The sequence below is a fragment of the Panthera pardus genome, unplaced genomic scaffold (genome assembly GCF_024362965.1).
Source record: "Panthera pardus isolate Hobbes unplaced genomic scaffold, ASM2436296v1 HiC_scaffold_24, whole genome shotgun sequence".
NCBI classification, from domain to species: Eukaryota; Metazoa; Chordata; class Mammalia; order Carnivora; family Felidae; genus Panthera; species Panthera pardus.
The window spans coordinates 137,839,813-137,867,514 of NW_026526810.1; the positions used below are offsets into that span (position 1 = coordinate 137,839,813).

The 27,702-nt window shown below is 53.1% G+C and overlaps 1 protein-coding gene and 1 long non-coding RNA gene across 2 annotated transcripts in view; one reads left to right on the top strand and one right to left on the bottom strand.

Moving 5' to 3' along the window:
• Positions 1–1,862: 1,862 nt before the first annotated feature.
• The window catches only part of TMEM179 (transmembrane protein 179), a 61,790-nt gene continuing 35,950 nt past the window's right edge, over positions 1,863–27,702 (bottom strand). Inside the window, exons 4-5 of the transcript XR_008417383.1 lie at positions 5,269–5,498; positions 1,863–3,026 (exon numbers count right to left, since the gene is read on the bottom strand). The gene's annotated coding sequence lies outside the window, so the exon portion shown is untranslated. The remainder of the gene's footprint in view (positions 3,027–5,268; positions 5,499–27,702) is intronic.
• Positions 16,649–19,459, top strand: LOC128773074 (uncharacterized). Its single transcript, XR_008417384.1, has 3 exons — positions 16,649–16,752; positions 17,193–18,605; positions 19,146–19,459. It is a non-coding gene; the product is annotated as an uncharacterized LOC128773074 (long non-coding RNA).

Genomic DNA, 27,702 nt, shown 5'->3' on the forward strand with positions numbered 1-27,702 from the left:
TCCAGAATCGTCTCTCTGGCCTCGAGCCACATCTCTAATCACAATCCAATCGTTATGGCCAAGGAAACGGAATATCCTTACTGGCCAAGCCTGGGTCCATCCCTGGAGCTGGAGCTCTGTTACAAGTACAGGGGGGATTAGTGCTGGGCAAACCAAGGCAACTGTCCCTTGTAGTTGTGACCACAGCCACATTGAGCACCTCCTACGTGCCAGGCACCTGATACCCATGGTCTCATCATTGTGCTATTTTATTCTTAACTCTTGTCCTTCCACGGACTTGTCATTCAACTGGGCTTCCTTGAGCAGTTCTTGCCTGCGTCTCCCATCAGTTGCAGTAGAGGGTGAGGTTCATCTGGGCTGGCCATCCAAAATGGCAACAGTCAAACCGGAAGCACAGCTGCGGCCTCAGACCAGGCCGCACACAGCCCCTTGACGTGGTTTGGGCTTCTCACAGAAAGGTGGTCCCAGTGTAGTGGTCCCACATTTCCTACATGGCAGTGGTTTCCAAGGAGTGGGAAGAGGAAGCCATCCGGTCCGTTGAGGGCTATGCCCAGAACTGCCATGGCATCACTTCTAACACATGCTTTCTGACAAAGAAGCCTCAGGGCCACCCAGTTTCAAAGCTGTTTAGAAATACGTTCCACCCCAAAGTCGTAGTGGCAAGTCCACACCGCAAAAGGGAATTGTGGGAAGGGAGATATCGTGGCAGCTGTCTTTGGGAAATACGGCCTGGTGCAGTCTGCCCTCTGGCCACAAGTCTCATCCCTCCCCCACACAAGATATGCTCCCCCCCTCAACCAAGACCCCAAAGTCTCATCCCATTACAGCATCAGCTCAAGGTCCAGGGTCCTACTCAGTTGGGTCTGTGTGTGCATGAGATCCCTCAAGTACAACACCTCAAATATGGTTCTTCTTTATGAAGACCTGTATGATATAAGTGATCTGCCCCCTCACACCCAACATGAAACGAGGGCATGGGATAACTGTCGCTTCAGTCCTAACCAAAAAGGGGCCTCACAACCCTAAAATCCAGCCAGGTGCATTGTACTTTGATTCAGACAAGTTCTGTTCCCTGAAAGTGACTCTCTGTGGTTCTGGCTCTACTCTTTGAATTCTAAGCTGTATTCCTAGAATGATTTCCTTGTTTTCCATAACAAATGGCCCACATTTTCAGCTGAGTCCTTTCCTCAGCCTGCTTTCCACCTTAGGAAGCTGAGGGCTCAAAGGCTTTTGGTTTTGAACTCTTTCCCTTGCAGCCTAGGCTGATATAATTTGTTTACAAATTGTGTGGTTTTCTTATATATCAACTTATAATCTCTTAAGACAGGCTCTTCTCTACCTTGGGTTGAGAATCAGGGTGTATGGGACATCACCCTTAAGACTCTACAAAACCTGATTTATAGGAAAGAGTCTACAAGAGTGGCTCCCAACTGGAGGTGATTTTGCTATTGCCTGAAGAACATGTGGCAATGTCTGGAGACATTTTTGCTTTTCACAAGTGGTGAGGAGCTGTCACATAGTGAGTAGAGAGCTCATATGATGCTAAACATCCAATACTGCACAGAAGAGCTCCCTACAAAAGGGAATTATCCATCCCCAAAAGTCAATAGAACCAAGGTCAAGAAACGCTGGTCTACAGAAATTGCCCTAAAATATTTCTAAATTCTTAAGTAAGCATCTTATAGTCACATGCTTATCTTCATTTTTACCCTGAAACATCTTGCTGTGCTCAATTTGATCTTTACCTTGTAGCCCCTCATTACTTTGAGAGTCTTTTGCTGTCTTGAGAGGCTGAAAATGAAGAAAAAACTTTATTTTCAAATCCAGTAAGTCCTAACAATAGCACATGACTACTCACTTCATGAAACTCCTTCAAATTTGCTGTTTATTATGTGATATTATAATAATAAGCCATCGTGAAATAAAAGCCAACTTAAGAAATGAACGTGGGAGTTCTTTCCCCTCCTGGATGGATGGTTAAGATGTGTTCCCGGAGCTGCTGATGCACAGAATTTGACAACGGAGCCAACACCAAAGAACCAAAGCTGATGCGTGTATCATGTGACAAGGCTTGAGAAATAAACTCATTATTGTGTACCACCAGTAAGGTGGCAGAATTGAGTTCTTACCACTATTCCCCACAGGGAATATCCATTCTGACAATTAATCATGGATGAGAGTACCTTTGTGGGAGTCCATGAGTCAAGTGGAGAAGTTCCAGCACACTACTAGAGAAAAAAATACAATCGACACATTGAAAAAGTGACCTTACCTACATCACCCCTCTGTAGCCAGTATGGCTCAATGCCAAGAGAGACCTCCCCCCAGCCAATGATTTCTCCCATGTGGTAAAGTAAGAGCATGTGAATGAGTGCCCAGGTTTCCCGGTTGTATGAGATGCTACCCAAAAAGCCCACTACTTTCTTCATCCACCCAGAATGGTGAAGTGATCTGCAAAGCTGAGGAGTTGAGGAAGGCTGGGAACACAGCAACCAGGACTCAGAACTCATCAGATCATACTCACACTTCAGGGACTCCATCAGGAAGACTGCCCACAAGCCAGTGGGTACATCTTGCTTGCAGAACCCCTCAGTGGCCCACGGGCACCCCCAGTGGCTCATGCACCTCACCTACCCTCCTCTTCTGCGGCTGGCTCCCTGCCCATCCTCCCATGGACAGCAAGTGTGAGCCTTTGCAGACAGCTAAAGAGCATGTACAGAAAACCAGCCCAATTCTGTGGGATTTGGAAAAGGCACACAAACTTGAACGTTCCAGGGCACCACCCTAGGCAAACAAACAGAAGGCTCTCAGCACCTGACTCTGCAGGATCACTAGAAAACATACAATCTCCAAACTTCTTCTCAAGAGGAAACAAGAAGTGTAGAGTGGGTGCATTCATAAGAAAGGTCTGATTAAGCCTCAGAATCCCTAGCCAGGCTGACTGGTGAAGACATCTCTTTCCCAAAGCCAGTTGGAGGTGACTGCCTCTCCAAATGTGAACACAGCAACACACAGCTTCAAGGAACCTGAAAAAAAATCAAGAAAACATTATGACATCATGAAAGGAGCACAATATATTTTCAGCAACTGACCTCCCCAAAATGAAGATCTATGAGTTACCAAATGAAAAATTCAAAACACCTGTTTTAAGGAATCTCAGTGAGCTACAAGAAAACACAAATTGACAACTCAAAGAAATCAAGAAAATAATACATGAACAAAATGAGAACAGAGAAATAGAAATTATAAAAAAAATGACACAAACAAAAATGTGATGGTTAACAAGAGGGGAGATGGGCAGGGGGAAGGGGGAAACAGGTGATGGGGTTTAAGGAGTGCACTTGTCATGATGAGCACTTGTCATGATGAATGGAAGTGTTGAATCATTGGATGGTACACCTGAAACTAATATGACACTGTATGTTAATTAACTGGAATCTAAATAGAAACTTTAAAAAATAGAGTATTTAGAGCCCCACCCCACCCCCCAAAAAAAAACCTCACAAAGAACCAAACAGAAATTCTGGAGCTGAGGAAAAGAATGAATGAAATGAAAAATGCAATCAAGAGCATCAACAGAAGACTAGATCTAAGCAGAAGAAAGAATCTGTGAACACAAGCATAGGTCATATGAAATCATCCAGAGAAGAAGAAAGAATGAAGAGTGGAGAAAACGTATGAGAAGGATAGGACATCATCAGATGACCAAAAGACTTATTATGGGAGTCCCAGGGGGAGGGGGAAGGGGTACAAAGCTTATTTCAAGAAATAACAACTGGAAAATTTCCAAATCTGGGGAGAGATAGGGACACCCAAGTGCATGAAGCCCATAGTTCTCCAAACAGATTCAACCTGAGGCGGACTCTGCCGAGACACGTGAAGGAAAAAACTATCAAGGGGCGCCTGGGTAGCTCAGTTGGTTGAGCTCCAACTTCAGCTCAAGTCATGATCTCACAGTTCATGAGTCTGAGCCCTGCATCAGGCTCTGCACTGACAGCACAGAGCCTGCTTGGGATTCTCTCTCACTCTCTCTCTCTCTCTCTCTCCTCCTTCCCCCATACATGCTCTCTCTCTCAAAAATAAATTAAAAGGAAAGAAAATAACTGTCAAAAAATCAAAGGCAAAGAATTTCAGAGCAGCAAGAGGAAAGAAACTCGTTACATACCCCCATTAGGCGATCAGCAGATTTCTCAGCAGCAACCGTGCAGAGTGGGGTGAGATATTCGAAATGCTGAAAGAAAAAACTGCCATCCAGGAGTACTTTTTCAGGCAAGCTGTCCTTCAGAAGTGGAAAGGTAAAAAATTTCCAGGCAAACAAAAGCTGAGGAAGTTCCTCACCACCAGACCTACCTTACAGGAAATGCCGGAGGGAGTTCTTCAAGATAAAACAAAAGGACACCAACTAGTAAACAAGGAATGTGAAAAACTACGAAAGTGTAAAGCTCACCGGTAAAGGTAAGTATATACATAGTCAAATTCAGAATAAAGTGTAATGGTAGTGTTTAAATCAGGTAGCTCCAGGGGCACCAGGGTTGGCTCGGTCTGTTAAGTGTCCGACTCTTGATTTCGGCTCAGGTCATGATGTCATGATTTGTGGGTTTGAGCCCCGCGTTGGGCTCCACACAGTCAGTGCGGAGCCTGCTTGGGATTCTCTCTCTCTCTTCCTCTCTCTCTCTGCCCCTACCCCACCCATGCTATCCCTCCCCCCCCCCCCCGTCTCAGGAATAAATAAATATTTTTAAAAAATCAGTTAACTCTAGTAAAAACGGTGAAGCAAAATGTATTAAAAGAAACATAGCTCGCACAATTTGTTAATGGATAACAACATTAAAAATGTAAATTGTGACATCAAAAATATAAAATATGGGGGCACCTGGGTGGCTCAGTCAGTTAGGTATCTGACACCTGATCTCAGCTCAGGTCCTGATCTCAGGGTTGTAAGTTCAATCCCCGTGTTGGGCTCCACGCCGGGCATGGAGTCTACTATATAAAATGTGGTGAGGAGTATAAATACAGATTTTTTTTTTAGTGATTGCAGTTAAATCGTTGTCAGCTTAAAACGGACTGTTATAACTATAAGACACTTCATGTCAGCCTCACGGTAACCACAAAGCAGAAATCAATGGTAGATGCACAAAAGTAGAGAAAGGAATCAACAGTCGGCACTGCAGAAAATTATCAAATCATGAAGGAAAACAGTAAGGAAGAAAGGACCTACAACCCACCCAGGAAAAAAAAAATGGCAAGATGGTAATAACAAGTGCTTACCTGAATAATTGTTTTCGATGTAAATGAATTAAATTCTCCAATCAAAAGATGCAGAGCGGCTGAATTCATTTGTTTTCAAAAACCCAACTATATACTTTCCTGAAGAGATTCAATTCAGCTTCAAGGACACACATAGGCTCAAGGTGAAGCGATGGGGGAAGATATTCCATACACGTGAAAACCGAACGACAGCAGGTTATCCTTAGACAAAACAGACTTGAAGTCACAACCTGGAACAAGAGACAAAGAAAGTCACTATATGGCGATTACGAGTTCAGTTCACCAAAAGTTTGTAATGACTGTAAATGCATATGCGCCTGACATCGGAGTGCCTAGGCACATCAAGCAAATAACAGATCCGAAGGGAGAAATAAACAGCCGTGTAATGGTGGTAGAAAACATCAGTAGCCCGCGTTCAGTAATAGAGAGCTCATCCAGACAAAACACAGACGCTGGGCTTGAACTACACTTCAGACCAAACGGACCCAACAGGCACATACAGGGCACTCCGTCCACCAGCAGCAGAATGCACATTCTTCTCCGGGGTCCACATAACATTCTCCAAGATGGATCATGTGTGAGGTCACTAAACAAGTCTTAGCAAACTTACGAAGATTGAAATCGTATCATGTATCGTCGCCGACCATGACGGTACGAAACTAGAAATCAATCACAGGAGGGAAGGTAGACAGTTCACAGATGTGTGGAACTTACACAACCTACCCAATTGGAGAGGTATTTGCAGACCACTTAGCCGACAGGGAGTTAGTACCTAAAATATACGAGAAAATCATACAACTCAATAGAAGAAAACAGAATCCAATTTTTCAACGGGCAAAGGACCTAAACAGACAAGTTTCCAAAGACACAGAAATGGCCCACACGAAAAGGTGCTCAATGGGGCTAATCATCAAAGAAATGCTTGCAGATCAAAACTACGGTGAGATACCATTTCGCAACCACTAGGACGGATGGTCCAGAAAGACAAGAGGTAACAAGCGTTGGCGAGGATGTGGAGACTCTAAGTTGGCACAGTCGCTCTGGGAAACAGTATGAAGGCTCCTCCAAAAATTCAAAACGGAGCTACTCTATGACCCAACAATCCCTTCTGAGTGTGTAGCCAAAGGAAATGACATCAGCATTCCCAAGAGGTATCTGCACCGCACCACCATGTTGATGGCCACTTAGCATAATGAGCCAGAAAAAGAAAGAGAAATACTGTGTGATCTCACTCATATACGGAATGGTAAAAAAAAAAAAAAAAAAAAAAAAAAAGCCACGTTCAGAGAAACAATGTAGAATGGCAGAAATAGGCAGGTGTTGGGCAAAGGGTACAAATTTCCAGTTGGAAGATGAATAAGTTCTGGGCATCCGGTGGACAGCACGGTGACTATGTATTTCATGCCTGAGTATGCTTGCTAAGAGTAGAAGTTAAATGTTCTCACCACACGCACGCACGTTCGCACACACACAAAGGTAATTATGTGAGTTGATAGATCGTGTTCATTGTGATAATCATTTCACAGCGTGTGTGTATATATATATCAAATCATCACATTGTATACTTTAAATATATACAATTTTATCAGCCCAATAAAGCTGGGGAAAAGGAATAAAATGACCAAGACCGTTAAATCTACCTGCATACCCCATCCTTACCCCATCACCCCGTCGACCCCAACGCCAGGCCCCTGGATAAGTAACTGTCATCCGAATTTGTGTTTACCATTCCCCTCGCTTTGCTGTAGAATTTTATCACACATGTATCCTTAAAGGCACATTGCTTTATTTTGGTTTGGAGGTCTATAAAAATAATATCATGGCATGAATATTTTCCAGAACCTTCCTGTTTTTACCGGGCATCGTTTCTAAGACGATGCCGAACCTGACTATATTTCGTTTCTTATTGCTATATAATATTCCACTGTATTGCTATATCACAATTTATGTATCCACTCTTTTGCTTATGGGAATAGGAGTTATTTCCAGATTTTTGCTCTCATGCACAGTACTGCTCTTAACGTTCTTGGATATAGCTTCTGGCACACATACGCCAAAATGTCTCTAAGCTCTATTAACTAGGACTGAAACGGGTGAGTCATAAGCACGCTTATCTTTAACTCCACAGGATATCAAACCGTTTTCTCAAGTGTGGCACCAACCCGACCAGATGGGCAACGCGGGTCTCACAGTCCCAGGTTGGGCAGCGCTCTAGGAGGATGGTCACGTCGTGCGTAACCCCACCCGAGCTGCGGTGACTTGGGATGAGGGTCCTGCCAGGTGGGCAACCCTCTTTGGTAGCTGGCAAGCACTCCTTAATGTGGAGCCTTGGCAAATCACGGCGCCTGACTTAATCACTTATTGTGGGGGCCTCCGCTTCAAAGGCTCTCTCTCCCTCTCCCTCCAACCCCCACCCCTAACCTCATTTTGTGGCCACACCGGTGCTGTGTAATTCCCAGGCCTTGCGTTTTGAAAGTTGTTCAAACTTTCCTGGTCCTTGTAGCTGAAGGGCGTCCTGTGAGCCTAACGGGAGCCACCAGGGCGGGTCTGGGCACAACACGGTTGTTAATGAGCCGAGACCCGCATGAGACAGGTAAAGAGCGGGCAGAGTCTCCAGGGCGCACCCACACCTCCAAAGAGGCAAGTGGGGTAGCTGACCAGGCCTGACGTGAGCGGGGGGCGGCGGGGGGGACAGGAAGCTCCCCCTACCTGCCGGCCGCCCCCCTGCCCTGGCGTAACCTGACACTCCTCATCTGTCCACCTTCCTGGTACCCAGCCAGCTCACCACGTTTGAAAAAGCCAGGAAATAAAGCTTTGCAGAAACCTAAACTTCTGGGGAAGAGTGGACCCAGAGCAGCCTCCGGCATCCGGACCGCAGCTGCTCGAGCGTCTTGCACCATTCCCAGCCCTTTGTCCCCGGCTCCCACGCTAGTGTCCCCCCCAACCCGTGAGAAGCTCCAGGAGGGGGCTCGAGGTGCCTGTACTTGGGGCGCCCCGAGCTCGGCTCCCGTGGGGACCTCCACGATCAGACACCCGCGGCGAGACCTCTGCGCCCAACCACGCGGTCTGGTCCCCGTTCGACACAACCTTCCCGAACGGGCGCTGCCCGGGCTTGACGGCATCCGTCCCCTCCACGAAGTCTAGGGACGGGAAGGTGGTGGGCGATTTGGCCGGGGCCCAGGGCTACGCCTCCTCTGCCAAGTGGCTGGGCATCTGGGCCCCGGTCGTAGGCCCCCCCTTCGGATCATCGCCTTCATCGTTATCTTCACCCCTGGTTCACGGGTGATTTTCCGAGCAATTTCAGAGATCATAAAAGGTTATGGAAGTTACTAGTAGCTGCCCGTGGACTGAGACTGTCACTCCCCTCACTGCATTTTATGTACACGTTAGTCTGCAGTTGTATCTTCTAGATTTATTCTTTTGATGTTGACTGACTACTCCTGCTGCCTCCTCCCTTAACTAGTCTGTTGTCCATTTTCCTCTTGGTTTGTTTTCTTATTGAGTTTTTTTATGTGTTAATAACACATGTTATTAATCCTGTGTTGTTTGTGGGCTGCTTCCGTCTTTTCCCAAATTCTGACCTGTCTTTTTACTTTATGGAGTCTTTGGGGAGAAAGTTTATAATTGTATAAGTCAACGTCTAATGTCTAATAAAATCTCTGAAAATTCTTCTCCACGAATGTCACGCCCACTCCTAACCTTCTCTGTTTTCATAAGGTTTTTGGAATGAGAGGTCTGTTGAGAGGGCACCTGGTGGCTCAGGAAGTTAAGCGTCCAACTCTCGACTTCAGCTCACATCATGATCCCAGGATCATAAGATCGAGCCCCCCCATTGGGCTCAGCGCTGGGCGCGGAGCCTGCTTGAGATTCTCTCCCTCTCCCTTTGCCCCTCCCCTGCTCACACACATTCTCGCTCTCTCACTCTCTCTTTCTAATTTAAAAAAAAAAGAATTAGAACTCTACGAGGAACAGACATTCGTATGTCTCATGCAATTCAATTCACAAACACGGTACACTTCCCCACTTAACATCTTTTTTAAACATCTTCCAGAAGATAAACTTTTCTAAAACTTGCTCTTTTTTATTCAACTTATTCCTACGTCTATTTGGTGGAGTTTTTTAATTGTATACTTTTAATCTTTTCATTGCCAGTGTACAGAAATACAATTAACGTTTGCTCGTTGATCTTGGATGGGACACTTCATTCAACCTTCATTATTAATGTATCTGTAGAGCCTTTTGAATTGTGCTATATACACATCATGATAATGTCTTACTTTCCAAAGAAATTCTTTCTTGCCTTATAGACTAGGGCCTCCAGTACCAGGCTGATAGAAGCAGCGATAGTAAATATATTTTGTTGATTCTTTTGAAGGCAATGCCTCTGGTGCTTCACGGCTAAGAATTACGTTTGCTGTAAGTGAACAATACCCTTTATCAAATTAAGTTAGCTCCCTCTTATTTCTAGTTTTCTAATAGAGTATTTTCCCCCTAAAGAGATGTAAACATTCATCATTTTATTTTCTGTGCCTACTGAAATGATTGTATGTACTTTCTCCTTTACTAAGTTAGGGTGAGTGAATTCGATTTATAGACATTCTAATGTTACATGACCTTATATCCTCGGGATAAAGCCTGGTTGTATTTGCTTAGGAATTTTTGTGTTTTTGTTCTTTTCCTTTTTTGTCGTACCTTTGTTTGCTTGTGATATCAAGGTTATTATTGCCTCATGAATAAGTTTTGTGACCAACTTTCTAGTCTTTGAGTTTGTGAAAGACCAGAATAATTTGTCCTTGTACATTGCAATAGAACTTTCCTGGAAAACCAGCAGGCTACACTGTTTTTTTAAGAGATAGGTTTTAGCCCTGATTTGATTTTTTAATTGTTGTAAAATTGTTCAGATTTTCTTTATTCCTGAGTCGGTTGTGGTAACTTACGTTCTTCTAGAAATTCAGCCATTTCATCTAAGTTTTCAAATATATTGGCAAAAGCAATATTTATAATATTCTATGACCATATCTTCTGTATATGTTATTTTATCTTTTTTATTCTTAATTTTTTTTTTTTTTTTTTTTTTTTTTTTTGCATTTTAGCTCTTTTTTTTCCCCAAGGAATCTGGCCAGATATTTGTCTGTTTTATTTATATTAAAAAAATTTTTTTAATGTTTTATTTATTTTTGAGACAGAGGGAGACAGAGCATGAGCAGGGGAGGGGCAGAGAGAGGGAGACACAGAAGCCGAAGCAGGCTCCAGGCTCCGAGCTGTCAGCACAGAGCCCGATGTGGGGCTTGAACTCACAGACCGTGAGACCATGACCTGAGCCGAAGTCAGATGCTTAACCGACTGAGCCACCCAGGCGCCCTGTTTTATTTATATTTTAGTAAACATTTGGTTTATTTGAAACTTTCTACTGTTTGTTTGTGTCCTAGTCCATTCATAGTCATATCTTTATTTTTATCTCCCTTCGACCTTTTTTTCCTTTTCTACTTCTTTACTACTATTTTTATTCTTTGTCTTATCTAAGGGCTTAACTCATTTTCAGCCTTTATATTTTTCTAATATAAGCATTCAAGGCCATAAATTTCTTTCAAAATACTATTTTCATGGCTTCCCACAAGTTTGCCATGTAATATCTTCATTATTGTTCAGATCAAAAGATTTTCAAATAAATGTGTTATAATATTTTATTTAACTCATGATATATTTAGAAGTATGGTTATTAATTTCTTTGAGGGATTTTAAATTTACCTCGTTACTAACTTCTGACTTGATTACATTATGGTGACGGAAAGTGATCTGTATAATCCCAGTTCTTTGAAATTCATTGCAATTTGTGTCGTGGCCTAAATGGTCAGTACTCTGTTCCGTGTTTTTGGGGTTTTTTTTTTTACCATTTTATGTATGCTATAAAGAAATATGTATTCTTGAATGGATGAATGCAGAGAAAGATCCCTTACCATTTTTATCATTTTAGTATTTGTAAGTGATGTCACCTTTCTCAGTCCTGATATTTGGTGCTATCAATTGCCCTCTGCATACTGCCTTAGCAGTGTGCAACAGATTCTGATATGTTGTGTTTTCATTTTAGCTAGATTAAAATACTTCACAATTTCTCTTTGAATTCCTTCTTTGACCCATAGGTTATTCATAAGCGTGTTATATTTAGTTAAGTATTTGTGCATTTTCCAGATTTCCTTTTGCCGCTGATCTCTGACTTAAATCCGCTATAGTCGGATAAAACACTTTGTACCATTTGAATACTTTTAATTTACTGAGACGTTGACTTACTGCGGACGGTCTTAGTGAATATTCTGTGTGCACTTGATGAAAATGTACCTTCTACTCGTTGTGCAGAGTATCTTAGAAATATCAACTAGGTCAAGTTGGTTGATAGTTTACAAGTCTGCCTTTGATGGGTCTTTTTCTTTTTTTTTCTATCAATTATCAAAAGAGGAATAAAATTATGGATTTGTCCATTTCTCCTTACAGTTCTACCAATATTGGTTTCGTGTATTTTTAAGCTTTGTCATTAGGTTCATGAACATTTAGGATTGTTATATCTTCCTCATTAATTCATACCTTTATCACTATGAAATGGCCTTCTTTATACCTAACAATAATCATTGTTCAGAAATCTAGTATTAATATAGCCACGTGGTTTTCTTTCAACTAGTGTTAGCATGCTAGGTCTTTTCCCCATCTATTCTAACTTGTGTCTTTATATTTAGTTTTTGTTTCTTACAGGAAGCATACACTTGTGCCTTGCTTTTTTCTGAACATCTTTGTCTTTTAATTCAGGTGTGTAGACCATTTTCATTTAGTGCGAATATTGATACGATTAGGTTCTAACCTTTCATCTTGCTATTTGTTTTCATCTGTCCCAACCCAAAGGGGACTCTGGGGAAGATCAACAGATTTGAATGGACACTTAACCGAAGATGATAATTAGAGTGACAGAGAATGAAAGCATATGAGAAGATTCTCAGCATCACTTTTCATTATGAAAATGCAAACTACAGCCGCAAGGAGGCACCACTGCAGACTTATTCAAAGTCCTCATCCTTAGCTAGTGCTGGTGGGGATGTAGATGAGCTGGAATTCCCACATGCCACTGGGGAGAATGTGAACTAGTACAAACACATTGGAGAACAGTTCCCAGCCTTTTAAACAGGTAAGCATACCTACCGTATGACCCAGCCGTCCTCTCCCAAATACTTACCCGAGAGAAAAGGAAGCCTTATGTCCATACAAGTGCCTGTACGTTTATGTCCCTATCAGCATATTTGTCACAGTCCAAACCTGGAAGTAACTAAAATGTCCACCAACAGGGGAAGAGATAACTTGGAATGGAATGCTAGTCAGCAATAAGGAGGCATGAACTGTTGATAGATGTTACAACAGGGAGGGATCTCAAAACGATTATGAATGAAAGAAACCAGACACAAAGAGTACATACTTTATGATTCTATTTGTAGGAAATTCTGAATATTCAAACTAATCTGCAGTGACAGAAAGCAGATCAGTGTTTTCCTGGGGAGGGAGGAGTGAGGAAAAAGGTAGAAAGAACAGGATTTAACAAAGGACATGAAGATACTTTTGTTCATCTTCGTGATTGTAATGGTGGTTTCATAAACATATATATGTCAAAGCTTATCAAATTGTACACTTTAAATATGTGCAGCTAATTGTATGTCAATCATATCTCAATAAAGCTCTTTTTAAAATACATCTTAAGCTTAGAATTTATCACCAAGAGAATACAAATAAGAATGAGGTCTTCCAAAACACTAGAGAAAATAAAATAGTAAACAGCTCACAAAGCCAAAGATGGGGAAAGAACAAGGAAAACAGAGCATAAATAACAGATGTCTCAACAAACATGTCTGTTTTGACAATACTCTAAATAAAACAATCCAAATAGGCACTCTTTGCCCAAGGTACACCTAAAATAAAATACTTGAATGTTCAAAAGGAAAGGATAGCAAAGACGTGTTGTGAAAACCACAAGAGAAAGGGTCAGTAAAATGAAGGTCAGGGAAGGCTGAAAAGGACAGACAATAATTTGGTTTGAGGAACTATTCAAGACCCAATGAAGGCATAACAGTGATTAACCTTTAAGCGGCAAATAACTCACCATCAAAACCTATAAAGCAAAAACTGTAAGAAATACCACAGTAAATTAATAGCTAAAATGTGAATGTGAAGTCCTGAAAATGTTAACCCCAAGGCCCAAGTTACATAAATCATGTTTTGTTTAGTTCTTTCGAGGGCTGGTAGCTGCATACCTGTAGGAACTTGACCCAAATGGCCGAGTCTTCCACAGATTTGCCTAAGAGGGAATTAGCATGCTCTGCAACTCAAATATTTTTCGCCAACATAAATGCCTGTATTAAAGCAGTCAAGAATAAATATCCACACCTGCCATTGCAGTGTGGTGAGACTATAACAAGAATGCTGACGATAATGAAGCCAGACATCAGCCGAGCCCCACCACTGTTTGCAATTTTGTTAGCCTCGGGCCCTGCACAAGCTCCGTGATCCATTAAAAGTCAGGTGGGTGCCTCTCACCCTTCTGCAAATCCCCAGGGGGTTACGCCCAAGGCCGCTGACCCCAGTCCTTCCACTGCTCCCGATACTGTTCTCCTCCCCGAGTCGAGGCAAACCCAGATGCAGAAATGCAACCCTTTTCCTTGTTTCTTCAAACCCTCCTCCCAGAGCCCCTGTGTGGCAGCCAAGTCCACTAAGGTCTGGGGAAGAGGAAGGAGTTTGAAGCTCAGATGGTCAAATGCCTCACACATCTAACCCCAGGATCCACCGAGCCCCCGTGTGTAGGGCCTTTCCCTGTGGTCAGAGCTCCTGCTTCCTTCCCGCCAAGCCTCGTCCAGCTGAGCCGAACGTCTCCCATCCCTCCCATCCCTGTCTCTCTCTCCAGTCTTCTCCTTTGGCAGCTCTTTGGGCCTCCTCCCTGAATAAGGATGACTCCGGTGCAGGAGGTAACAAAATGGCCCTCGTACCTGCTTCAGAAAAAGTCCGTAAGACAACACTTGGCCTCTGCCAGGTCCTGGCCGCCTCCGGCTTCCTTACATCACGGTGTTGAGCCCTGTCCCAGCTCTGGAGGCACGTGTACTGCTGTCAGCCCCGATCAAACGGGGACACTGAAGCTGGGAGAAACTGAGACACATGACCGAGATCACAAAGGCAGTGTGCAGCCAGGATCCAAAACGGGATTCTCCTGCCTGCGGACGCCGGGGGCAGGAGGCTGGATATTTAAAGATGCAGATTCCTGAGTATTTTTGCAGCACCCCCAGCACCACGGCAGCTGCTCCATCTGGCTCGGGGTCGCTCTGTGTTTAAGCACACCACACCAGGCTTGACTCAAAGGAGAGAGAGAGAGAGACAGAGTGTGTGTGCACGTGCGAGAGTGTGCATATGCATGTATGTAAAAGTGTGTGCATACGTGTTGTGTGTGTGCGTGTGTCCACGAACACTTAGGTCTGGGGACTGAGGTCCCCACCCTCGCCCCCACCTCGATGGCTATGTCATTCCTCTCAGGCAGCCCAAGGGGAAGGCGGGCCCCCCACAAGCCGCACCCCTGCTGAGTGACTCTCCCCTCGACAATGAGACGGGGCGGTCTCAGAGGTGATCTGGGTTTGTGCCTTCCCTCGGACTGTAGGCACACCACCAAGGCTGGGATGGCACTAACCCCCATCCCTCAGGTTGTGGGAGGGGGAGACGGATGAGTCTGAAACAGTAAGTATGGCTTTGGAACCAACTTGGCTCTTCTGATGACAACGTGCCTTGTTCCAGATGGTTCCTGTGCATGTTCTCCTTCGTTAGCATGCTAATTTATTCTGACTCATCGCGAAACTGCTGCAGGCGGGGCTGGCGCACACCTCAATGCCACAGCAAGACCCGGGGGCCCGTGATTCCCAGCTGGAACAGGAGCCCTCCCTGGGGGCTGTCACCAACACCGGGTATATAGAGAACAGTTGGGGACAAGGCCTCAGTGGCAGCCTGAGCAGGCTGTAATTTCCCCTCCGGTGGCCCTGACATTCTGCGACAGGATCGGGAGGGCAAGGCTGGAGACACAGGCTCTGCGAACGTTCACGCCAGAAAGTTCCGGATAGCGCACAAACGTGAGTTCAAACATAATGGAGTCATCTGAAACAAAGACCCGAAGCAGAGTCGGGAACCTGACATCTCTCGTCCATCAGCGCGGGCGAGAGTCGGGCGGGGCAGAACCTCCAGTGTGGGCCCAGGCCCCGGGGTGACACCTTTGTCCTCTGGTCCCAGGGGTCCCACTGGGGCACGCGGGAGTGCCACCACAGACCCCCACTTCCCACTGTGCAGGCCACGGCTCAGCCCAGAGACATTTCCTGGTCACCAGGATTGGCCCAGACTCTGCAAGGGGCACCCGGGGACGCGGTGTGACCTCTCAGAGCAGCCCTGCAGCTGTGAAGTCCGGGCAAACACCTGGCCTCGAGCAGGACAGCCCTCGGCCCGGGAACCAGGCCCCCAGCAGTCAGCTGACCCGGGACAAGCCTTCCCTGCCTTGCCCCCACCGCACCCTGGGCACTGCTGGGATTGTCCCCAGGGCTGGCTTGTCCCCTCACCCCATCCCAGGGTCAGCTTCTGGGACACCCAGCCTACTGTCCCGTCCTACTGGGCAAAACTCACCGACATGGCCACCCTGACCGCTTGGGCCTGGAAAACAGGTATCCATTCGATCCTGGCCCAGGTTCCCAGGTAAAACCCCATGTCCCCCACGGCTGGCTTCCTGCCTAGACCTCCCCAGGTCCCCTCCCACCGAGGGCTGCTGGCTGCCCTCCTCGACCTTGGGGCTCCCTGCCCCTCAGCCCTCCGTGGCAAGGAGTTCCCGGCCCCCTGGGAGACAGAGTGACAAAGTTGCCAGGGCACGGTGAGCAGGCTTCTGGAATCCCCCTGAGCTCCATCGCATTGTCTACAGCTTCCTGGCAGTGGGAAGGGCCCCTTCCGTGAGGGGGAGGGAGTCTGAGCCGGGCGCTGGGGGCCCCCCCAGCGGGGCCGCCCTCGGTGCTGGCGAGGACTCTGGAAGGTGAGCACGGCGCAGGTCCTGAGACCCTCCCCCCTAACTCCTGGGAACGTGATGGAGGCAGAGGGCCGTGTGGGGGAGGCCCCAGGGACCAGGATGCCCTGGGCGGGCGGAGGCCAGAGCCCGTTGGCGTCCTGGGTACTTGGTGACCCCTGAGGCCCGGCCTCGCCTGCACTTCCTGCTGGGAACAAGCACGTCCAATCAGGCCACGCTGCAGGGCGGCCGCTCGCTCGGGTCTGTCGCCAGCCACTGGCATCCCTCGGGAGAACCCCCACCGCCCGGGGCCGTAGGAGCGGCCTGCCCTCGGCTCCAGGAAAAAAGGAGACGGACGGACGAGCAGGAGGCTGTGCTGTACCCTGTTCTGTCCACGGCACCCACACAGAACAGCGTCCCTCCTCCGGAAAACAGGCGTCGTAGGCGGAGGGAGCCTGACCATCCACCCCCGCTGGCCGGGGACAGTCCCGGGCGCGTCTGGGGCCCTTAGTAGTTGTTGGAAGCACCGCTGTCCCCCGCTGTCCTGCCTGCACAGGACACCGTCTCCCAGCTCCCGGCGAGCAGCCGAAGGCTTAGTGTGGGAGGAAGGCGGGGGAGGCGGGAAGCAGCCTGGCTGGGGTGGCAGACTGGGCGGGACCCCCGTGCAAGGTGGTTTCCGAAGCGCAGAGGCTTGGACCTCGGGGCCCCGGGAGGGAGCCACGGAAGGGGCAACACGTGACATAATCAGCAAGGTCTTCCGGTGGGACCCACCAGCCAGCCACGGGGATACCTCCTCCTTGCAGGGGTGGGGGAGGGGGCTGTCATGTCGTGGGGGTCACCTGTCCTCACCCCAGCTGCTGCACCCCCAACTCTCTGGCAGGAATCCGCGTTACCGCTCGGTTAACGCACGTTAAGCGGAGCACAGGCGCTAGACGATGAGCCACGGCCACCGACCGGCCACAGAGGAAGTGAAGGAGGGACGTCCGCACTCACCGGTGCCGGGGGAAGTGCCAGGACACGGGGAGACCGTTGACCACAAGGCTTCCGGGAGTCAGGTCGGGGCTCTGTGGCTGCCACCCGGACGCTGTGCCAGCGGGAGGGGCTCGCACACACGGCCCCCAGGCCGCATGGCCGAAGCCCGAAGTTCCCCCCCCTTCCTGGAGAGATTTGGGGACAGAGGCACGACCCTCCGGTCTTTGCCCCGGGAGCGCACTCACCGGGGGCGCAGCTGGTCACCCGCAGGTGGACGTGGGCGTCGAAGCCCCCGGTCCTCGGGCGGGAGACAGCCCGGCACCTGCCGCCCCGCGTGCAGGCAGATGGGGGCAGGGCTTCCTCCCTGCGCTTGTCTCAGGCACGTGCCACAGGCTGGCCCACAGAAGTCCGGATTGTTCCACGGTGACCCGGGCCACGTGCGGACTTCCCCGTGCGGCCCGTGGTGCCTGCCAGAGGGTGGGAGATGGGCCCCATTAGGAGGCTGACCTCCCCACGGGGCTGTGTGTCCGGGGGTCTGGCGGCCTGGGACTTGTCAGGACATCCCTCCTTGTCCCCCAGCTGCTAAGAGAGACGTGGCAGGCTCAGGGGCCTTTGTGGGCGCGGAGGAAAGGACGCACGGAGGAGTGCCCCCAGCTCCACGCGGCGCAAAAGCGGACCCCACGGATGGTCTCCGGTGACCAGGGGCGTCCCCGGAGCCGGACAGGTGGGGCCGATGGGAATTCGGTGCAGGCCACTGCCGGGGCCCCTGTGGGCCGTGGGTGCCTGACGGTGGGACACCGTTTGCCGAGGTGGCCCAGCTGCCCGGGGTGGAGGGCGCTGTCCCGGCCACCGTGCCATCGGCCCGGCTGCGCCCACTCTGCTCCATCACCAAGCAGGTGTACCGTGTGCCCTTCAGGAACCCGCTGCCGCCCCTGGGGCCTCCTCCACGGCCAGCGGGGGAGGGGGTCCAGCCGGAAGGGGCCCAGTTCACAGATGGCCCTATGTGGTCTCAGGCTGTGCCAGAGTCAGCGAGGGTCCCCACCTGTTGCCTGCTCCCCAGAGCCCCACGGGGCCTGTTACCCGTCCGCGGACCCAGCGCCCTGTCTCGGGTCTGCTCCCGCCATGGCCCGCACGGCCCCCAGGGTCTGCGGGCCCCTAAAAGCCTCCAGCAACACCACACGAGATCCTCGAAAGCCCATTTAAAGCTCATGGTAATTACTTCCAGGGGGTTTATAGCCCCAGAGAGTCTCGTAGCCACGCCCCGCCGTCCAGGAAGGCGATATTTCACCATCAAGGACGCGACCCTGGGTATTTACAGACGGTAATGAGACTGTCCACTGCTCGATGTTGCCATAAATAAGCAGGAAAGTGCTGAGTTTCACGCAATTCTCCCTGATTGCCTGGAAGGCGTCATTATTTTAATAAAAAAACTAATCAGCAGCCTCCCCAGATCTCTGGGTCGGTGTTAATTACAGAGGGGCTGGCGGGCGGGAGCAGCGCCTCGATGTCACGGGGGGTGAGGGCTCTCTCGTGTTGAAAGGAGGGAATTCAAAGAAAGAGGAAGAGTGTGCTCGCCTTCAAAGTAGCGGTGACGATGCAGGATGTCCTTGTGACCCCCGGCACGGACACCATTACCCCCACAGGGGGTTCAAGGCAGCCACACGCCTTTCTCCACGCCACGGTCCCCCGGGGTAGCCGGAGAGGGCCCCGCGGAGCCGTGTGGCCAATTCCACGGGAGCAAAGTGCCCGGCTGGGCTCCTCAGAAAGTGCAGGGAGGCGGGGAGACTTGGTTGTCAGGCTTCCTTCCCTTTTTCACTCCCCTCTGTGCTCTGCCCTGCTCTTCCCCCTGCTGGGAGCACAGGTGCGATGCTGGAGGTGCAGCAGCCCTCTTGTGACCATGAGGCTGTAAGCAGGACAAAAGCTGCATCGGGGACCCCTGAACAGAAAGACGGAAGGTATCTGTGAGCTGGGTTTGGAGGCCGCCTGCTCTGCTCCATGCTTCTCGTGCCACAAGAGACATAAAGCCCATTTCATGAAACCGTTGTAAGTTGGGTTTTATTTAATCCCTAAGCGGTGTGTCTAAGAATAATTGTTACTAAAAAAAAAAAAAAAAACCCAAAAAGAAACAAACAAACAAACAAAAAACGGGGTATCTGGGTGGCTCTGTCAGTTAAGTGTCCGACTTCAGCTCAGGTCATGATCTCACGGTCCGTGGGTGGGTTCAAGCCCCACACTGGAATCTGTACTGATCGCTCAGAGTCTGGAGCCTGCTTCAGATTCTGTCTCTCTCTCTCTCAAAAATAAACACTTAAGAAAATAATAAGGCCACTGGAGAAGTTTTAAGTGGACTCATTTGTAACTGCACCGCTCCAGGTACCTGGACCCCACGTCTTCCTGGGCACACGGAGGTCGGGGGCGGGGCTGGCTGTCTGACGTGGCTGGGCCGGTGACGTCGGGCAAAAGTGATGTGTCACTTCTGGGAGGCACTCTCTTGTCCTGTTTCGACAAACGTGAGAACGTGTGCTGCGCAGAAGTCCCCCCTGAGCCCTGCTGGGAGGGCAGCCGGCCCGGGACCCTCTCGGGCTGTGCGAGGGTGAGGGCTCAGCTTTCCGAGTCCCTGGGGCTCGGGTTCCGCTTGTCAGCCTCTCCCGACTAACACAAGCAGAGGCCCCGTGTCAGAGAAGGTCGCGGGGAAAGGTAGGGGCTCTTCCTCCTGAGAAGTGAAGCCAGAAGAAAGTTCTCTGTTGAGCAGAGGCCGAGGCTTTCACGGCAGCTCTGCCCTGAGTTTCAGAAGGAACAGAGAATTGCACCCTCTGATTCCCGTCACTAATTTGTCCCAGTGCAAGTATTTGGTGGCAGGGCACGCCCCGTGGCCCGCCGCTGGCCCTCACCACAGGCCTGTGTCCCGCTGTCCCCGGAGGCGTCTTCCCCCGCCCCCCCCCACCCTCGCCGGGCACCACCGCGGCTCCTGGACAGGAGCCCGCAGGGGCCAGGGCGTCCAGGCTCTTCCCGATATCTGGGACGCCCCTGCCTGCGTCTTCGTCGACCCCAGAAATCTCCACACGTCCCTGCGTCGGGGTCACACTGCATGTTAACGGGGTCCCCAGATCCAGCCACCGATGAGAGACCGACCGAGAAGGGCGGGGGGAGAGGGATGGCCTCACAGGCGCCTTGAGCCCTGTCCTTTCCCGGGGGTCCCGGGGCTCCAGAGGAGGCCCCAGCACCCCCCCCCCCGCCCAATTTGCAGACCCTTTACGTCTTTTCCAGTTAGCGGGCCCCCCACTGACAGCCAGGGCCAGGCCGCAGCCACACGGAGCCTTCGAGGGGTCGGCTGATGGAACTGGTGGCAGAAAATCTACTTGTAATAAAACTGTTCATAAAAGTGAAATGTCATTCAAAGACTCCGTGTCCACGGGGAAACAGTTTTTACGTCCCCGTGTGTCTCAGAGAGCAGACATCTCTCCGCTCACCGTCCGCCGGGGACCAGCATGGGGTGTGGGGCCCAGGGTCTTTGCAGGGACCCTGCCTGGTGGGGGGTCTCTGGGAAGCGGCTGTTTAGACAGAAGGCCCAATGCCTCTGCTCCCCTGCCCTCCCCCAACGGCAGCAATGGGCCCCAGCGGGATGGGACCCAAACAGCGGGCCAGGGGCGGGCAGGGGACAGCGGGGCTAATCTCTCGACGACTCTGGACTCGGGGGGTCTGATGGCACCGGGTAGGCAGGGAGGCCCCTGGCCGCGGGTGAGGTGGCCCTGACACAGCACAGAGGGACACCCATGTGGCTGCGCTGGTGGCACCCGAGGCTGGAGATGTCACGAGTCTTCCTAACTCACGTGGCCGGGACGCTGAGTGGCTTCCCGTGCGGCCCAGGTGTCCTCACGGCGTGGAAGCCGGATTCCGAGGCGGAAGGTGACCTTGGGGCCGAGATGTCCCACAGCGTCACTTCCCCCGTGTTCTGTTCACCTGCCCAGACCCACCAGGACCCACGGAGACTGGCCCCATTCAGGGAGGGAAAGGAGGCTTCCGGGTGGGCGAGGGGAGCACATTCGCGGGCTTGGGGGAGCCAGAGACACCCCCCCCAGCTGTGTCTCTATCTCCCTGTCTCTCTGCATGTGTCTCTGCCTGCGTCTCTTTCTCTGTCTCTGTCTCTCTGCCTCTCTCTGTCTGTCTCTGTCTCTCTCTCAGTCTCTGTCCCTCTGACTCTCTCTCGGTCTTTCTCTCTGCCTCTCTCTGCCTCTGTCTGTCTCTGTCTCTGTCTCTCTCTCGGTCTTTCTCTCTGCCTCTCTCTGCCTCTGTCTGTCTCTGTCTCTGTCTCTGTCTCTGTCTCTCTCTCGGTCTTTCTCTCTGCCTCTCTCTGCCTCTCTCTGTCTGTCTCTGTCTCTGTCTCTGTCTCTCTCTCGGTCTTTCTCTCTGCCTCTCTCTACCTCTGTCTGTCTGTCTCCGTCTCTGTCTCTGTCCCTCTGACTCTCTCTCAGTCTTTCTCTCTGCCTCTCTCTGCCTCTGTCTGTCTCTGTCTCTGTCTCTGTCTCAGTCTTTCTCTCTGCCTCTCTCTGCCTCTGTCTGTCTGTCTCTGTCTCTGTCTCTGTCTTTCTCTCTGCTTCTCTCTGCCTCTGTCTGTCTGTCTCTGTCTCTCTCTCAGTCTCTGTCCCTCTGACTCTCTCTGTCTCTCTCTATCTCTCTCTCATCTCTCGCCACCCCACACCCCCCTCCCCCCCGGGAAGAGCCAGCTGTCACAGCCGTCACATCACAGGCAGTCCTGGGGAGAAGCCCACATGACAAGGAACCCATGTCCCCGGCCAACAGCCACGGGGAACGTGAGGCCACCTTCCGAAAGGCCCTCAGTGGGGGGCTGGCAGCCGTGACTCGGGGGGCCAGGGCGCTGCGCCGGACGCTCACGCAGACCCCCCAACTCAGCCCCGGCGGCCCCCACGGCCCCCGCCACGTCGCCCCTGCAGGCCACGCCACGGACTCCAGGCCAGGGCCAGAGGAGGCCCCCGCAGCATCCCTGCACGGCTCCGGCAGCCCAGCCACCGGGGCGTCTCCTGTCCCTCACACCACAGGCCAGGCGGGACCCCCCCCTCCCCCCACCCCCCCCCCCACCCCGGGAAACAGCGCCAAGGGCGCTCTGCCAGGCCCGCCAGCGCGGACCCGGTGTCCCGCTGCGGCTCAGAGATGGCTTGGAGACACCCGCTCTGCGCCGCCCGTGGGGACCGGACCGAGCATCAGGCCCGCCCACACCGGGAAGTCTGCTCCCCCCTGGCCCCGCCCACAGCGCCCCTAAAAGCCCCCCCCACCACAGACGCCCAAACCACGTGGGGGCGCCCGCGTGTGCTGCCCTGAGCCTTGACCCGCAAGCCCGCGTGCGCTGGGTCCCCACTGCCCTGCTCTCTCCTCAAAGGGGAAACGTCTGCAGAGATAGACGCCACAGGCGTGCCACCAGCCCCAGCACGGGCATCCGTGGGCCGGTGGGCCGGCCCGAGACCCGCGGGAACCCCGAGCCCCCTGCACCAGGCCTGCCAGGCCGTCCCGGGCACACTGCCGGGGCCGGCCCCGGGCAGAAGAACCTGATTCCTGCCCGCCCCAGCCCCAGGCCTCACCTGGCGGTGTTCGAGCCCCGCCCGACGGCCCCGACCGTCTGCTCTCCAATATGCTCTCCTTCCCGGCTAATCCAGCTGGAGACTTTCAACCTCGTTGTCATTTACAAGGCAGCTGGAGCACAGGATATTTTTAATAAAAATTAGGTACAAGCAGATACAGGGGATTAATAGTTGTATTATGATTTTATAGTTCTCCATATACAGCGGCAAGGCAAAGACAATCAGAGAGCAGAGCCATTTCAGGCAGATAAAATGGGGCATTTATTTTTAATGGAAAGAGAATTTCAGGATTCACCCAGCCGTGGAGAGAGCTGCTGATGGCCCTCACCGGGTGAAACAAAGAGGAGGCTGGGGGTGTGGCGGCCTCTCCGGAGACGCCCCCTCCGGGTAGGGGGAGAGCCCCCCGCTTTGCGGAGCACAGGAGGGAGTCGCCAGGTGGGACTCTTCAGCCCCAAATCGGAGGGAACAGAGGGAATGGAGCCCTGCAGGCTAAGCCTCTCTCAGCCTCAGCGTCCCCATCGGCCCAGCAAGGACCAGGTGAGCTCTTCGGAAAAGTGGGTGCCCCTCAGAGCCCAAGGGAGGTTGACATCGAAGCTGCCACCCACAATCACCTCTGCTCTTTGCTGGGGGAGCCAGCACATATTGGGCACCTACTGTTCTCCCCAAACTCACAGCCGGGCCTTAAATTCACCCCACCCTGCTGGCCGCCTGGGCCTGCCTCAGCCAGGGGTCTGGCCCCAGCTCAGGCCTGGGGACAGCTTTCCCCCGAGCTCCCCCAGCAGAAGCCACGTCTCTCCAGGAACCACCAGGCGGCTTCAAAGCTCAGAGCTCGGGTTGGAAGGGATCCAGCGGGAGCCCACGGCAGCCAGGAGGCCCCACGGCAGCACGGGAGGCAGCAGCTGGCCCGGTGGGGGGCAGCAAGGGGGAGGAGCTTTGCAGACCCAGGGCTAGAAGGGGGGACAAGAGTGCCTGTCACCACCTTCCCACCTGGTCCGTCCCGAAGCCCGAGGGGAGCAGCCCTCACAGGAAGAGATTGTCTGGATGGGGACCGGCCTTCCCCGGCCACAGGGCTGCTGACCGCTGGCCACCTCTACCCAACCCCTGGCCTTCCGCAGAGCTCCACTGCCCACCCAGGGCCTCCCTTCAAGCCCACGAGGTGAGCGACGGGCAGAGCTCACGGGACACCCAGGCCAAGCTGGTCCCCACCGTCCCATAGCCACCGCCTGATGGGACGCGGGACGGCCTCCAAAGACGGGCTGGGGGCCAGCTGGGTGGCACCCCTCCGGGATGCGCTGTGGTCCGGGAATCCGGGGCTGGGAAGGACCAGGGCCCCTCCGTGCTTACCCCAACTCACCCTGAGGACCCTCACCGTCTGGTCCTGAAACCAGTCGACCGACTGACCTCAGAGCCCGCAAGGACGTGCCCGCGGCAGCCGAGCACCCCGGGGCCCCCCAGGCAGCCCTCCCCGCCCCCACCCCCCCCCCCGCCAGCCCAAAGGGTACCCGGCCGGTCTTAGAACCCGCCTCCCAGGACGCAGATGAAACTGAGCACACAAAGCTCAGATCACAACAACTGACTCAGCTGGGAGCGGGGCCCCCAACACTCGGAACCGCCAGGGCGCACGGGGCGGAGGGCGTCGGTGGGGGGGCCCGTGGAGGGAGGAAGCCTCCATCGATCCATCCAGGAGAACAGAGGAAACTTCGCACGGGCGCCAGCAGAGGCCCCCCGACGCCGGGGCCCTCCGGAATGGGGAGGCGGGTGTGGAGCGCCCACTTTCTAAATCACACAAATTAATTTAGAAATCAGAGCGGCTCCCGCAGCTCGACTACAGATTTCAAAACAGCTTAACAAATTACCAGACCCCCTTTAAGAAGACAAATTATGCCGCTCCTCCGCCTGCCTGGTTAATTATGCATGCACTTTTGTGAGGCCTCGTTAAATATTCACCAGCCACCGGTCTGCACTTGTGACTCACAGCCTCATTTCTGTGCGGGGCCCGGGCACTTGTGCCCCACTAGCCCTGGGACCCCAGGCCCCATGGAGGCCGCAAGGCCTGACCGCAAGGCCTGTGGGTAACCGCGTCCAGCGAGAGGCGCCGGCCCTTGCCAGGCCTCCCATTCCTCCCCACGCTCAGCGTCTGTGTCCCCCCAGAGGAGACAGGGCCTCCTGCCTGCAGTGCTGTCTTCCTCACCCTGAGTACTCAGGGGAGGCCCCAGAGCACGTCCCCACCATCCAGTGACGCCTTCCCTGGTGATGGCCGTGGCCCCTGCCTCCACGGGCAGCTGGAGCCCCTGCGCCGGCCTCGCTCGAGAACCTTTGAATCGCAGGCCCTCAGAGCCAGAGGCGCCCCCAGCTGCCACCAAAACGGCCTGCCCTGGACAGACCGGAAAGAGGAGGCCCCCCCAGGACAGCCCGTCCCAGCCGCGCCCCACCCTCCCTGCCCCACGGGCTCCCGTGACTCAGACGGGGTGAGACCGTCCCCCAGGCGTCCCTCACAGGTGTCCCGCCTGGTCAAGTCCACATCAACAGGACGGCGGCTCTCCACTGGCACCCACTCGGGACTGGGGGGCACAACGTGACCTGCTCTTGGCCTCGAGTACCCGCGGGCCCCACGCTCACAGAGGGAAGGCGGGCCCTGCTGTGCACACACCCACACACGCCCGCGTGCACACACCCATGCGCACGGGCACGCACGGGTCCACCTGCTGCTCCTACACGCGGAAGCCCCGGAAGCCACTGACAGAAGCGCCATCTTGTGGCTCCCGTGTGGGGCCCAGGTGGGGAGCCACGGGCCAGCGGGGGTCATCTGCTCACGTCCAGAGGAGCTGAGGCCAAGAGAGGGAGGGGGACTCGTTCAGGGACTCCCAGCGAGCTGGCGGCCAGCCTGCACCAGGCTCCCCTGAGGGCTGGACCAAGCAGATCACGCAGGGGCAGGGGCCCCAGCAGGTTTCCTGTACCTGCCACACGGGGGCGCCAGCAGGGCCCGTGTCCCCGCCACACACGGGGGGGGGCCCCCACAGCCCGGCCTCAAGGTGGTTGGGCCCAGGCCTGTCTTCCCTCCCTCTGCTGCCACCCTGCCCCCAGCCCTCCCTGGGCACCTGCGCCTGAGCTGGGGACAAGCCACGCCCCCTGGGGCCCGCCCACCCGCGCCTCCACCCCAGGGCACCTCCGGGAGGCCGGAGCACCCGCGGTCAGATCGGACAGCCTTGGCTTTCTCTGCAAGGAAAAGACACGGTAATTCTCTCCGGAGGGAGGCGCGGGCCTGGCGTGGGGGTGCCGGAGAGCCGCCGCGCGCCTTTGCGCTCACTTTGGAAACTGTCAGTTCAGCAGTCTGGCTAACTACCTGCTCGGCGGTGGCCTTAAAACTGTCCACGCTCATAAATCACCCCAGGATTTAAATAAGCGCTGGTGGCAGGTAATTTTTCAGAACTCCCCCACACTCACGCCCAGGACCGCGGGTGGAGTGGACAGAAAACGAATTAAGACAGGGCTGAGAGCGGAGGCGCGCGTGAAGGAAGCCGGGTGCCTTGTGTGCACAGCAGGGGGGCCTTGGGAGACCGAGGAGGCCGTCCCTCCACGCTCTTCCCTGCCGAGCACCCCCCACACACACACACACACACATCGGAGAGGCCACCAGCTCGCAGCCTGCCCACAAAGAGCTCTTCACACGGGTCTGTCCCGATGGTGTGGCACCCTCCTCCCTCTGGGTTGTCTGGCTGATGGCAGGAAGCCTTTACTTAAGGCAAGGAAGTGCCGAGGGGATCAGGCGCTGAGCAGGGCGCCTCCTCTGCCCCCGCACAAGCCGCAGGGCATTGGTCCCAAGACAGTAGCCAAGACTGGGAAGCGAGAGAATCAAATGTCTCCTTGGGACATTTTCCAAGACCATTCCCCCCCCCCAAAGCAGAAGGAGTGTGGCCCTCCATGTCTGCCCCGCTGCTCTGACGCTCACTCATTCATTCAACAGACTCTCAGACCCCTGCCTGAGGCCAGAGTCTACACTCTGTGATCTGAAGTCAGGACTCCGTGTAAGCTGGGTGTGGGCTGGGATGTGGGCTCGTGTGAGCCTAGGACCAGGGCTCAGTGTGTGCTGGGACCAGGGGTCAGTGTGTGCTGGGACCAGGGCTCAGTGTGGGCTGGGACCAGGGCTCAGTGTGGGCTGGGACCAGGGGTCAGTATGGGCTGGGACCAGGGCTCAGTGTGTGCTGGGACCAGGGGTCAGTGTGGGCTGGGACCAGGGCTCGGTGTGTGCTGGGACCAGGGCTCGGTGTGTGCTGGGACCAGGGGTCAGTGTGGGCTGGGACCAGGGCTCAGTGTGGGCTGGGACCAGGGCTCAGTGTGGGCTGGGATCAGGGGTCAGTATGGGCTGGGACCAGGGCTCAGTGTATGCTGGGATCAGGGCTTGGTGTGGGGCTCAGTCAAAAGTCTGTGGCACAGGCTCAGAGCGGGGGTCTGACATGCTTAGGTATCACAGCTGGTGACAGGAGTACTGGCGGACCCCTCTGTGCTGCTGTCCCCCACCTGAGGACAGTGGAGCCTGGTGGAACCTGCCATCTGACCACCACGGGTCATCCCTTCCCCCTCTCGGCCCCAAGGGTTTGCAGACCCCGAGGAAGGCAAAAGCCGCCCACCTCCCTGTATCCTGTGTCTGGAGTGTGGGTCCTTCTGAGCTCCCGGGACACTGGCTGATGGAAGGGCCGGCAAGAGATCACTGACCACACGGGAGGATTCTGGTGGACACCAAGGCTGTGGCCACCACCGGAGGTCACTCCTCCAGGAAGGGCCCCTCCCCGTTGCCCAGATGGAGAAGGCCCCCTGCCGGGTCCA